Below are 13,415 nucleotides of genomic sequence, written 5' to 3'. Positions count from 1 at the left end.
GTTTTATTGGGGCTTATTTTTAGTCTAAGTTAGTAATTCACTTATGACATATCAGTTCCCTCTAATATCAACTTGTGTTCTGGGACTTTTGCAAAATAGATCACACTTGAGCATATTTTCCATCTCCCGCAATACTACAGCATATTTTTGCAGGATGTCGTCCAGTCTATAAAAAAAGCCAAAAAAAGACATGTTTTATGCCCTTAGTCTAAATAACCATTTCTCTCTGCCACATGGTTCATTTCAGCTCCATCTTCTTCCAGCTTTTTAAGACTTATACCAATGCTGGTAGGTCATCCCTGATGTAACATCTCAAACCATTAAAGGTTCCTGGCAATCATCCACCTTCATTGCTTCTTTTGACTTCACTAAACCTTCTCTCTGTGTTTCTCTTGCTGTCCACTGCGTACAAGTTACTCTTAACCTCCATTCCCTGGCTTCTTTTTTTCCATGTTGCCTTCATGTCCAAATGGATGGTACCCTGATTCACACAGGCCCTGGCTCCTTGGCTAGGCTTACAATCTATCCATGGGTTTTCACATAGTTATTATATCAATATGTCAAACGTGATGCAAATTAAAATCCCCCTCCTTCTCTCCCCACTCCTTACCAGCTTTTTTTTTTCTTTCTTCCCAGGCAGTCCATTTAAATCTATAAATGGAATCATAAATGTTCACAAGTTCTTTGTTCTTAGAATAACAATGTTTAGGTGTTTTTTTTTCTCTAAAATCTTTTTATTTCATTCTCAACTTGTATAGAATATACTAATAAAGATGCTATAGGAACAATGCCAGTTAGAGTAAAGGTTTGATGATTATTTTCTACTAGTATTATTCCTTCCTCTCTTTCTTCTATAACTGATATTGAAGAAGGTTTTAACCTTACTGTCTTAAGATTCAAAATTGAACTGTTTTCCTTCACCTGAGTTTTTTGCTTTGCCAGCAAGTTTTGTTTTCCCTAGAGCCTCTGGACAGATGTTTGGTTCGTTGGTTCTTAGAATCATTCTATCTATTTCCCCATCTTGATATTCCTCTTTGGTAGCCCTGTTTTCAAACTACCCGGCATTTATACTATGCAAGTCACTGTTTTCAGATTAACTGAAATTTTTAAATTTTTACAACTACGTATATAAACAGCTGTAGCATATTATTATGATCCCAGCTCTTGAAATGATGAGTGAGTGAAATGATGAATTTGAGTCGAGCCTGTAGAATGTGTAAAGACCTTGTCTTAAAAGGGAAGTCAAATATACACATACCCGTATCTGTGCAGTGTATCATGTAATGTTTAAATTAGGAGAAATGTAACTACCTCCTCAAAGTTTGTTATTTCTTTGTGATAGAAATGTTCAAAATTATCTGTGTATATTTTGGAAATATAATGCATAGTGTACTGTTGTTATTGATAGTCATTCTACTAAAATAGCATATCAGAATTGCTATACTTTGGACAACTATGTTTTAATACTCATCGATCAACATTTTTTTTATCTACTACTCTTCCCATCCTATCCATTTCTATGATAACCACCATTCTGCTCTCAATTTCTTTGAGATAATTTTTTTTCTATTCTTCTTTTATCTAAAATACATTTTTTTCATACATCATATTCTGATTATGGTTTTCCCTCCTCCTCCTCCACTCAGATCCTTCAAACCTCCTCAACCATCCAAATCTACATCCTTTCTGATTCTCCTTAGAAAACAGGCATCTAAAGAAAAATACTTAGGTAAGATAAAACAAAAATAACCTAGCTGGAATAAAACAAAACAAACAAACAGAAGAAAGGGGGAGGGTAAAGCAAAAGCAGAGAAACACATATAGACAGGGAAAAATACAAGATAAACTTTAAAATATTTCATATATAAGTAAGATTACATAGTTCTTATCTTTCTGTCTCCGGCTTCTTTCTCTTACCTCAGTAATCCCCAGTCCAAGTCATGTTACTATAAATGACAGGGTTTCATCCTTTCATTGACCAAATAATATTCTACAATATATATGACAGTCTTCAAAAGTTCATTTATTAATTGGATATAGTTGTCTTTGCCTCTCAGTTATTGTGACTAGTGTCACAATATATTTGTGAGTGTGCAATGCCTCATCCCTCAGTGATTTCCTTCCCTTTGTAGGTATTCCAGATGACGGAGAATTGCATAGTACATATGTCCTTCTTTTACACAATAGCTGTAAATTTTACATTTCTGCTAATACTGTACAAGAGTTATTTCTTGTTCAAGCTCCACCAACACTTGTTAATATCCATTCTTTCTGAGGAGAGGAGACGTAAAAATCTCACTGTGGTTTTAATCTGTACGTTTCCTGAAGATTGGGGATGTTGAAAAAATTTCCCCATTCTTTTGGGCCACCTGTATCATTTTTTGAGAAATTCCTACTTAAGTCTATCACTCATATTTTATGTGGGTTAAGTGTTTTTTTTTAGATATTGAGTTGTATAATTCTTTTTGGATTCTGAACATTAATGTATGATATGTCTAGTATAGAAATATTTTCTCTTTGGCTGGAATTTTTTTTTTCCTTTTTAGTCTCATACCTGGAGTTTCTTTGGTGTGAAATCTATTCACTTCTCAAATTAGTATTCACTGCCAAACTTTAAAAAAAAATGACAGATTTTTTTTTCTTGGGTACACAGTTCTCTGGTTATAAATAAAAGAAAAAAAGTGATAAAACTGACTTAAAGGATAGGAATTTTTTCTACTTTAAGAAACACAGAAGTTAGAGCAGCCCTCACTTTGGCCAATCCGGTAACTCAAAAATAAAATCAAAGAATTAGAACCTTCTCTTCCATACTTGTTCACATTCCATTCTTGAGCAGTTCATGTTTTCACGTTTCCAGGTTGCCTCAGTAGAAACCCAGAATCAGCTGTAAAAGTGGGACTTCTTCATTTAAGAGCAAGAAAAATTCTTGTCTCACTGCCTGGAAACAAGTCACACACCAGCCTCTCCCCAACCTGGAACAGAGTGAATAAGATGTTAAGTTCATCTTAGACAATTAAAAGTGAGAACCTCATGGGTACTTGAGCAAAGTTGGGGTCCTGCCTGCAGAGGAGAAGTAATAATGGTCTGTGGGAAGATAAAAGCAGCCACCCATTTTGCAGGCAATGCACCCAGAGAAGCCCCTGAGCATTTGTAGCTCACATAATTCTCATAGTCGTTAAAGCAGAGTTATGAATAAATTGAATAATTTGATTCCAGTAGAAACTGTGTAGTAACCATTTTAATGTCTATGATTAATCTAGACAAATTAATACTTTTCTCTTCTTAATGCGAGTAGGAAAAACGTCTGTTTTAAGCTCGAAGTGACTGTCGGAATGGCTGCAGCAATAAGTTGATGGAAGCACTTGGGTAAATTAGAAGAGCTCACATGTTTGCCTTTTTGGAGTGCCTCCCTAAATTCTGGACCCTACAACCTCACACTTCGCTTCATCGACCCCAGTCCATGCCATAGTGACTATATCATAATGTTGCTTTTTCCTTTAGTGAACAGCATGAGATCAGTCTTGCTATAGCTGTCATTCATTCAGCAGCACAATCTTTGTTTAATGATGACATTAAAATAATTCTAGGCCCTTGGCAAGACAATTCTGGCCACTGAGTATCTAAAACAACAATAATACCAATATGGTGATAGGTCATATTTTCTGAGGCATTAAAACTCAGTTATAAAATGATTTTTTTTTAAATTTCTCAACTCTTGAAGTCTTGACATGATTGGCATTGGACGTGACCCAAGGATGGAATGAAGAACATGAATGGATGACTGTTTCCTTCGCAACGAGAACCATATATTTCCTCTGAAACAGAAAGGCAAAAGAACCTCTCCCCTTCTGTTTTCCTATGTGCTTAGTGCCTTACAGAGAGGTATAACATTTTAATCTTCTCCGCCACTGTCATTTAAGACCTTCTATGTGCAAAGTGATATATCAATAGGACTCACTTTCTATGTTGTGCATACGGCCACTTTACCAATATATAGTAAACTCTGAAGTAAGGCTATCTACAAACACGTGCATCTCAGCTCTGTCTGAATATGAGAACTTAAACAACATTTAAAGAAAAAGATACCTGGTCTCCTAGAAACCATTGTTAAGTTGTTCTCATTCAGCACCAGTATTTAACTGCTGCCCCTACCCAGATTAGTCTAATATCAACCACCATTGAGAACCATGCTCCCTAAGAAAGTCTAGGGCATTAATAAATCAATATAATATATATTATATATAATAGAATTAACACTTTTAGTTGATTTATTAATGCCCTAGACTTTCATATATAGAGAGATGAGATTTATGGAACATTTCAGAGGGTCTACTTGACATTTCTCCCTGATTTGTTTTCCAGAAAAGTCAATTTCTAAATCTACCCTGAGTTCTTGAATATACAAGGAACTGATGACATGGCATCCACTACTAACAAATTCAAACTGAATCTGTTTCTCCATAGGCTCCCTAAAGTAAATCTAAAAGAAAAACAAATCTAGAAGTTTTTGCCTTAGCTGTGTTCCACTGGGAATGCAGCTCCAGAGGCTGCAGAGAAGAGTTGACACCTATCTCCTCTCTGGCCCCTTTTCAGCCAGAATAATGCTCACAGACCCTGTTTGTCTGAGCTAAGGCCATGGCCTGGGAAAAGTGGGGTGGGCTGGAGAAGACGTCATCTCTATTCGTCATCCAGCCACACCTTGGATAGTGTCAGACAAGATTTTCATTCTTTTTTACTTGTTATTTTATTTTAAGTGTTTGGGTGTTCTGTCTTCAGGCATGTTTGTGAGCCCTGTTTGTGTCTGGTACCCACAGCAACAGGAAGGGGGCATCAGATCCCCTGGAGCTGGAATTACAGATGTTTGTGAGCTTCCAAGTGAGTGGTGGAAATCAAACCCAGGTCCTGTAGGAGAGCAGTCCAGTCCTTTTTACTGCTGATTCATCTCCCCATCACTGAGATTCCAATTCTTGTTTTGTTTTTGATTTTAAACAACTAAGATCTCAAACCTGAGGAGGCTGTCATGTTTAAGGGCCTTCTTTTCATTTATTTATCTGTTGGGCCTTCCAACACAGTTTTGTGGTGATGCCTGCTTCATGATGGTATTGGGTCAAAGATGAATTTGTAAATAAAAGTGATGTATATAGGCTTCACTCCTCAGCACCACAAAACCTACATGAGAAGGTAGACATGCACACAGTTTGATGTGCATGTGATAGAAGTAAGTCAGGGAGTATGAAAGGTCACAGAAGTGACACAGCAATTAGAGTTGAAGGTCGGAACTGGAAAACAACCCAACCAAAGCTCAAAGAACAAAAGCACCAGAAAAGATGCTATATTCATACGAGGATGTAAACCATTTAAAAATTGATGGGTGAAAAAATGTGAAAGGCTGTCACAGGTAAATGGAGAGAACGTTGTACTTAGTTATTTTGTCAATTATTGCATAGAATTGAAGCAAAATTAGTGAGGTAAACAGATAATGTTTCTTCCACAGAGAGATTTCATTTTGTAAGAAAAGCATTTAATAATAATAAGTGTGGAAATGATAATAAATTAATGTGGATAAAAATAACTTGATATGTTATAGAAACTTTCTGCTAAACAGCAGTGCATAGAATAACAATGCTGGTGTTATTCAGGGGCCTGCTAGAAATACAAACTCTGTTTTGATGGATTGTGTCAGGACCTGAATTTTAGCAAGATTCACAGCAGAAGTAAGTTAATGCTCAGGTTTCATGTTCAATGAACTATAGGATGCTAGATCCTGTACAGGGATTGCCACCGTCAAGCTAAGGGAGAGGCAATACTTTTTTAAGTCACACTTGATACTAGACCTTGTATGTAAACTAAGGTCAGCAATTCAGTCACAGTAGCACAAAAATAAAGTGGTGGAGCTGTTTAAGTGTAGTAGCTTGACTTTCCATCTGAGGATCTCTGCAAACAAAGCCATCCCTAAAAGGGCGGTAAGTGAGCAAGTTGATCATTGTCTTGGAAGCTGGTTTGGAATCACTCCATAATTATCAGAAATGTTGTTCTTAAATTACCAACCACAGAATCTATCTCACGATCCTACTAGGTGTTACACTAGGTGAGTAGAGATATTTTAGGTTATGTGAGCCTTCTGATAGCCTATGTCTCCAGGGGCTTTTATATGCAGATCTTCCCGGGAGGCTTAAGAAACTGAGCCCCAAGTTCCTCAGTGATCAAACCAAATTTCACAAATTCCAGAAATCCTTGTGCATTTCGGACCCAGGATATATATATATTTAACCCCACAATGTAAGTCCTCAACAGCATACAGTATCCCAAAGGCCATTCAGAATTCTATCAGGCAAGTTGGAGGTGAAGCAGAAAGAAGAAAACACCACGGAACAGCAGATGCAAGATTCCTCAGTTCCTTTCAATCAGTTAAGGAACACATTCTTCCAGCTAAAAATCAAAACAAAATGATTTTCAAAAATGTCTTTTCAGTCATTGGCACAACCATAAAATTTTGCTCTCGTAAGGTCTTTTCAAATTCAATAGGTGACATGCAGCACAAATATGTCAAATTCATTTGTTTGCTTTTAGAGAGACAGGTAGCTCTCGTACAGCTTGGATGACTGTTTTCAAGTTTGGTCTAACAGCAACTTAACAAGATGACTGTAATCAAGGGAAAGACGTGGCAAAATTCTATAATGAAAGTACATAGGCTTGAGAGAGAGAGAGAGAGAGAGAGAGAGAGAGAGAGAGAGAGACTGGAAAACCAAAACAATTGCTCTAGAGACTGTATTGTCCAGTTCCACACATGAACTACATACAGAGGGGGCATCATCTATTATAATCACAGGCCCTTTAATCAACTTTTCTCTCTTTCTTCTAGGTTTGTGGGTAACAACGGTAAGCTTAGAGCCGACTGCTTCCTTCAACAGAAAGATGCAAAAGGTTAGATTTACAGAGTGCCCTGGCAGTGTTGTTGGATCACAATAATTTCCTTTAGTTCTTTAGGTGAACATTGTGGCATGCATAGGAATATGTTGTAGGTATTTCGTGGTGCAATTGAATGAGACCGTTTTTCTGTGTGTTAATGTGTGTCTTCACATGTATACGGGTGCGCATGCGCTTGTATGTGCACAAATGTGGATGGCAAAGCGTAGTCTCAGGGGTAACTCCTCAGCAAACGTCAGTGTATCCGCATTTATTAAGATAGAGCCTTTCAATGGTCTGGATCTCACCCAAGTAGGCTGTGATGGTAAACCAGAAGGCCCCTGTGGATCTGCTTGTCTCTGCTTCAGCAGTGCTAGCCTAATAACACCTGTCCATATGTCACACTACCTTTCATCACTTGGGTAACAGGGTCTGAAATGACATCTGAACTTGGGTTCTCCTGATTATAATGCAAGCACTTTGCTGAGAGATACATGTTCCCAACCCTGTTTTCTGTGCTTTTAAAGAAGCAATTAGAAGGAGCGAGGTTAATGGCAACTATCAAGTCTTCCCAGAATGTTGTTTCCTGGGAAAATTATAAATTCTCATGGCACTTACAAATGTGTATTTCTCTCTTGTATGCTAAATTGTCTGACAGCCTTCAGATACTTAAACAGTGTATGGCAGGTCCAGTGCACTTGTACTGTGACTCTGTCACAGACAATTGTGGTCCCAGGGAACATATGCCAGATTATTTACACTACCTCACTTTGGCCTTTGCTTCCCACAAGACAGCTACTAGGCACCTTTTCCTCAAAGGCTTTTACACTATTACTGTAGTCATGTTTGTGATGCTTGCTGCTAATTTTCAACAATGCAGACTATAGAGTCACATGCGAGATAATGTTCTGACTATGTATGAGAGCGGTTGTCTTGATTATTTTCACTGATGTGAGAAGACCATCTCGATTGCGGCTGTGACTATTCCCTCAGCTTGGAGAAGGATGGAGGATCTTGGGCTAGATGCAGTTCAAATACTGTTTTTTACTTCCTCAGATGAGGAAATGAGATGAGAGCCATTCCCAAGACCTTCTAGCTCTTTCTGAACTCTCTCCAGCTGGTTCAATGCAGCTGTTCTGGCTCAAACTCCTCTCAGTGTTAACTGATTCAAACTGGCTTTTCTTCTGACCGAATTGCTCTGCCTGGCCTCAAACTAATTCTGGTAATATGTTTTAATCTTCTTGCTCCTCATTCTCTGGCTCATTCTGTCTTCACCTGTGTCTAGCATGCTTTCTCTGTATCCTGTCTCCGTAAAACTGTAATACATACAATTTTGCATAGATTGCTCCCAGTTTAAAAAAAAAAAAAAACAAAAAAACTGTCCCCTTGTGTTGCTCTTTAAGTAGCCCCTCTTTCCTGTCCTGAGAGTTGACTGTATCCTCTTTCTGACTCATTCTGTCAAATCTTTTTTCTGATTTATCACTTTGCCTGGCTCCCAATTAGATGTCACTTTCAAATATAGCTGCTTCCTTCTATAAAGTAACCTTACCTTCATTATTTGGGATTAAAGGTGTGTGCTAAGGTTGTGTCTATATTCCAGCCAGTTCCTACTGTAATCCAGAACATGTCTACATTTCAGCCGGGTCATGTCTTGGGATGTAATCCTTTGCCAGAGCAGCCATGATGCTGGATTAAATTCCTCTACAATAGAATAAGTGAGCTGTTAAAAATGGACACCTAAGATTGTACTGTCATCCACAAATGTGCACCATACATGTGTAAAAACACATGCTTGCATACTCACATACACGTGAACGCACACAAGAAACACTCACCTCTTTCTGCTTCTTGACTGAGGATATAATTAAATAGCTCCCTCAAACTTCTCCCACTGTTGTTTCTCTAATATGCTAGACCATAGCCAGATATTTAACCAAAAGAAACATTTATTCATTAAATTGTTTGGCCAGAGTATTTTATCTTTGTAATAATAAATGAAATGAAGGTTGTAGGAGACACAAGGGCTGCTGCGGGGGATGTACACACATGCCTGCATGAACTTCCTCTTGGAACCAACCTGAAGTCGCCAATGAGCTGAGAGACTGAGAGGGAACCAATAAGAAAGAGCCAAGGCTGCAGAGAGAAGCCAGGGAGCCAATGGGACACCGGGAGGGGAGTATAAAGGTCTACCATGTTTCTACAATAAATGAGTCTGCTTTTGTCACTTACCTGACTCACAGAGTCTGTGTCGTTGACTCTGTGCCTTCTCATCCCGGCCCCTTGGGTCACCGCAACATCAAAACTGATACCAAATAGTAAAGCTGTGTCCATGATAAATAGCTATGTGGTTCTTAAAAGATTAGAACTGTTTATGGCTATGTGGGATCACCTTGATTACATCAATTCAAGTGGAACAGTCCATCCACTGTGGGTGGCAGCGTTCCCTGAGCACTGAATCCAGGACCGTATAAAGTAGAGAAAGTAAACTGAGAGCTGGCCCCCACTCATTCATCACTCTCTTTTGATTATGGATGTAATATGACCAGCTTATCCAAACTCCTCGTGCCTTGGCTTTTCTTGCCATGGTAAACTATACCTTGTGAGCCAGAGTCAATCTTTCTCCATTAAGTTGCTTTGGTCAGAGTATCTTATCACGGCAACAGGAAAACAAACTAAGGCAACATCACTTTACTCTCTACATAATTAAGTCCCCAAACCATCAGGGACTTCTCATAAAGTTTTACTGTGTATGTGAGGAATGGGTGGTGGTTTACATTTCTTGCTAGGCTTATGCATAGAAGAGTGTGGAAAGCCTTTCCTCTCATTGTACATAAAAACTAACCTGTTACTTTTCCTTGAAAAGTAGACTTGCAAGAATTCCTATCAGGACTTAATTGACTGAACTGGAAAGAAATGTATCTCTCCTGTATACCAGCATGCCAGGCAAATGGAACAGGAGTGCAGTGACCAGGGTCAAAACCTGTGGTGCATCTTCTCGACTGATGATTGACATTGGAGGGCTCAGATTACCATGGGCAGTACCAACCCTTGACTGGTAGCCACCGGTACTATCGCAAAACAAACTGAGTCATCCAGAAGGGTCAATGCATGAAGCATCACTCTAAGGCCTCTGCTTCAGTTCCTGCCTTCAATTCCCTGCCCTGTTTACATTCCTGACCCGACTTCCTCCAATAATGGAGCCTGAAGTGGAAGTGGATGCAATAAACAAACAAACAAACAAAAACCTCTGACTAGATCTGGAGTAGGCACCAAAGTGAAAACTGAGTGGAAAGCCCAAGCAAACAACCTTAGGGAGAAACGGTGCTGAACGGTGCCTCCTGGAAAGAAACACATTTGGAGGTGAAGTCGGTTGGCAAGGGTATTGGAGGAGCTTCACTAACAGGTTAAAATTCATGAGTTTCATCTTCTGTGTTTAACCCTCACTACCAGCTTCTCTACCATTTCTTTTTTTAACACTTATTTTTTATTTTATGTGCATTGGTGCTTTGCTTGCATATTTACCTGTGTGAGGTTGTTAGATCCCTGAAACTGGAGCTACAGACAGTTGTGAGCTGCCATGTGGGTGCAGGAAATTGAACTTAGGTGCTCTTAATTGCTGAACCACCCCTTCAGCCCCCTCTCTACCATTTAATGGTAAATATTTTAGGTTTTGCCTTCATTAGTATTTCGCCTCAGGTTCAGTGATCTAAGCTAAAGTCATCATCCTAGTTGATGGAACAAACAAACCACGCCATGTCAGTTTATTCTTGATTTGTTTTTCTCATTCTTTTAAGTCAAATTAAGGACAAAAGTGACTAATAATCAATTCTGTCCAAAAATTATGAGTTCAGGCTTCTAACCATGTCAGTGACAAGATAAGCTGGGAAATAGTCTAGGTACTGTGTTCAATCACCTATATAGTGGTGCTAAAACAAGCAAGAACAAAAGCAACTTGGTTCTGAAAGGATTTATTTGGCCTATACTCTCACACTGCAGTCAACTACAAAGGGAAGTCAAGGCAGGAACCTGGTGGCAGGAACTGAAGCAGAGATAATGGAAGGATGGTACTTCACTGTCTTGCTCCTCTTAACTTGATAAGTCTTCTTTCTTATACAACCCCAGACCACCTGCTCAAGTGTAGAATTGTCCTGTGTGAGCTTTCACACATATCATCAACTGTCAATCAAGAAAATGCCCACACAGACTTCTTCATGGGCAAGTTTTGTAGAGTCATCTTCTCATTTGAGGTTTTGTCTTCCCTGATGAGTCTGGGTTGTGTCAAGTTGAGCCAGACCAACCAGCACTGAGAGGGGGTAAGTAGACAATTTATCTGGCCTATCCAAAAGGTTTGCATAGTTTGCTTAAGACAACTTCTCATGTCCATTCACCCTGTATTATTTCCAGAACATATTATATTATGTATATTATAACTATAATATATCTTTTACTGAGTTCATTTTCTTTTTTTAGATCAGTTCCAGCTTCCTGTTATTCTTCCACTTTTCTAACATATACAAACCACAACCCTCCTTTCCTACCTTACTTTATAAAACACCTAGTATGGCTTTGTGACATGTCTAATAACATTGTGTTTGCCCGTGAGGATGAAAATAGGATTGGTTCAGGGTGTGGCAATAAGCAGACTGTGAGAAGCAAAAGGATTTCATCTTTCAAGTGCTGATCACGTTCCTGAAAGACAGAATATCACATACCACATTATCATAGGATAATATATACCGAAATGATGTGGCATATTAATTACTTTTTCTGGTTTCTATGACAAAATACCAGACAAGAAGCAGTTTAAGGAAGGAAGGTTTTGCTTTGGCTTACAGTTTGATTGCTACGGTTCATCTTTTTAGGGATGGCTTCCTAGGAAGAATGTGAAGCAGCTGTTTACAGAGTGTCTGCAGCCAGGAAGCAGAGAATAGAGAAGTGGGGCTGCCTGTCAAACCTCGAGACTAACCACTAGTGACCCTTTTCCTCAAGTGAGGACACACCTCCAAAATATTGTATATCCTGTCAAAAAATCATCACCAGCTGAAGATCAAGTGTTTAAATGCATGAACCCAAGGCAGTGGGCAAGGGCGGGGGTTATGCCTTTCATCTTCAAACTGCATCATGTTATAATAACTAGTTGATTCCTCTTCTGATTATTTGTCAGTGAGAGTGAAATGCAGTCTGAAATTGGAATAGTATCATTAAATTAGCTCAAAAGTGTAAATAGAGCATTTAATACTTTTGAGAAACTGTTATTACTTCAGAACATTTATAATGTTTTCTGTCAAGTGATTTTGTCATTCTCTGTGATATGTATTCATTGAAGAAAAAACTGAATTATTTTTTCGTTGATATTTTGGCCTATATTCAGTCCCTTGAGTTATTTTAAATACAACTGTACACTTTCCAGTCCTTGGCCAAAATCCAAGAGAGTGCACACTGGAGACTGGCGAGGTGTATCATATTCGTGCTTTATTTAAAACTCATTCCTAATGGTTGGATTCTGAAAGGTAAAATTTAAAACATCTTGTCAAGTGCCTTCCATGACTGTTATTAAAAATACATTCATATTTCAGAGTAGATTCATGACATATGTTCTTATTTGCTCCCATTTAGCACACATTAAACTGCTACTTTGCAAGAGGGGATCAATACCCAAGAACCACAGACTCTCTCTTAAAAATAGCTTCATATGTTCCTTCTTTGAGCATAAAGTAATACTTTTTCTCCCTACCTGCCAGGATGGAGCACACCTGAAAGGGTTTATATTTAACCCAAGTTCAGACCTCATGAAACAGGGATTATTTCTAGGCTTGGGCAGTTATATTTGCTTGACTGAGGTCTGTGTTAGAAGTTAGAACGGTGCCTTGAATTTGTTTGGGCCATTTTCTTCCATATTTTTTCAGTGATTTGAACAATTAGAAGACTGGATATCAAGCATCATTTATCTGAGTATTTTAAAACTGTGCCAAAATAAAAGCTAATCATTTGGTAATCATTTTTAATCAGTATGCACAGAAGAGCGGCGGCAGCAGTAAAGCAGTTGCTGCATGTTTGCTGACAAAATATTTAATCCAAACATTTAATTTCAATCTGCCACTGTTCTCAGTCAGGATAATTACTTTAAGCAAATACCACATTGGAGAAAATGGTCGCAGCCACTGAAGTGTAAATAATACAATATAATCATCATCACACTCAAATTCATATACTATAATTTATTTGGATCAATTTCATAAATACAGGTATAATCAATGTTTAGATTGTTGTAAACATACAGATTTAGGCCACACTTAGAAGAGCTAGTTTTCTTACTCTTGCTGGCTCTGTGTACCCAGATTAGAGCTGTTTAACAGAGGGAAATAATGTGGACCTTCAGGTCATGCTAATGGGGATGGAGGAAATGACTTTTATCCTTATTGTCAAATGTCAAATCCAGACAAAGTATTTAGTCTATAAAAATTGGCAAAATAACTTATCCAATATGCATTTGTGAAATGAGCCAAACA

The sequence above is a fragment of the Psammomys obesus genome, unplaced genomic scaffold (assembly GCF_907164565.1).
Source record: "Psammomys obesus unplaced genomic scaffold, mPsaObe1.curated_primary_1811, whole genome shotgun sequence".
Classification (NCBI taxonomy): domain Eukaryota; kingdom Metazoa; phylum Chordata; class Mammalia; order Rodentia; family Muridae; genus Psammomys; species Psammomys obesus.
The sequence above is the reverse complement of the archived record's forward strand: the minus strand, read 5'-3'. Positions refer to the sequence as shown.